Below are 1237 nucleotides of genomic sequence, written 5' to 3'. Positions count from 1 at the left end.
TTGATTCAAGTGTGCGTTCATATCTCCCATTCCTCGCCTAGGCGTCTTTTTGATGCTCTTGGGTAGGTGTTGGATGCCTACCAACCTGAAGGTGGGTGTTTCAAACCCACCAGCCTCTCCTTGGGAGAGACATGAGGCCTCCTGCCCCTGTTAAGATTTATGTTCAAAGAAACCCTGTGTACTCTGGGTGTGGGTAAATCTCTACTTTACACACTCAGTCTTTTTGTAGTTTCTTTGAGGTACGATATAAAATTATAAGAACGTTTTCTCACAGCGGGTGTGGGTCTGGAGTGACCATGTGCTGGCCTACAGTGCTTGCAAGAACAGCATTGAAACGGTTTGAGGCCTTGCTCTGCACCATCTCCAGAGTGAGGTTATAGAAATTTCAGACAAACGAGGGGGAGAAAAAAAAGGAAGTTTTTCTCTAAGTCATTGTCACCTAAATTCTGTAATCTGCCACCATGAGATGATCAATGCTTCTTTTCCTGATGGGTCATTTACCCCACTTTTTAATACCTGATCATTTTTTGTTGGCTGCCAGGCATGACACACTTGACCGTTTTCATGCTGGAGAATTTTTATGATTTTTAGCTTTGCTGAGAGCTGCTTTGAAACGGGTTCTTTCTTCTAGGTCTTACTTTTAATCATCCTTAGGAGCTACTGGTTGCATGTTGAGTTTCCAGCTGCAGGAGCAGCAGTTTGGAGGCATCGGTGGCTCTGGGGGAGCACTGGGGATTCCTCCCCTGGAGAGAGTTAGTCTCAGAAACTCCCGGAGGGGGATGGCAGTGCTGCCCTGTCCTCTGGGGTCACTATGAGTCTGCATTGAGTGCTAGCAGTGGGTGTGATGTTTGTTTAAGAGCTACTCAAATGGCATTTGACCTAGACCTAATCTTCCATAACTACTGAGGAAATGCCCTCTGTGTCCCTGGTAGTCCATCTACTTCCGCAAAGCCAGCCGTGCGGAGCTCAGTTTTGGTCAACACACAGGGCGTCACCGTGGGCCGATTGCCTTGGCAGTGGGTGTCTCCTCGAATCCACTGCGGTGTTTCTGAAACCAGTCTGAGAAGCTGGAGGGAATCCTGGCTGCCTGTGCCGCCAGGATCGTCACTGGCACGGTGTGGGAGGCTGGGCCGTGCCCATCTTTCAGGGTGCTGTGCAGCCTCCAGTTCGGTGCCCAGCGGTAGGTGGGCTTGGTACATGTTTGTTTAATAAAAATGAACCCCCTTGCTTCTCCTCA

General features: G+C 49.2%; 1 non-coding gene across 1 annotated transcript; it reads left to right on the top strand.

Annotated features, from left to right (window-relative positions):
* Nucleotides 1-256: 256 nt before the first annotated feature.
* LOC142441557 (small nucleolar RNA SNORA9) lies at nucleotides 257-395 on the top strand. The gene has a single exon (XR_012782928.1). It is a non-coding gene; the product is annotated as a small nucleolar RNA SNORA9 (small nucleolar RNA).
* The last annotated feature ends 842 nt before the right edge of the window (nucleotides 396-1237 follow it).

This window comes from Tenrec ecaudatus, chromosome 2 (assembly GCF_050624435.1).
Source record: "Tenrec ecaudatus isolate mTenEca1 chromosome 2, mTenEca1.hap1, whole genome shotgun sequence".
Lineage (NCBI taxonomy): Eukaryota > Metazoa > Chordata > Mammalia > Afrosoricida > Tenrecidae > Tenrec > Tenrec ecaudatus.
The sequence above is the reverse complement of the archived record's forward strand: the minus strand, read 5'-3'. Positions and strand labels throughout refer to the sequence as shown.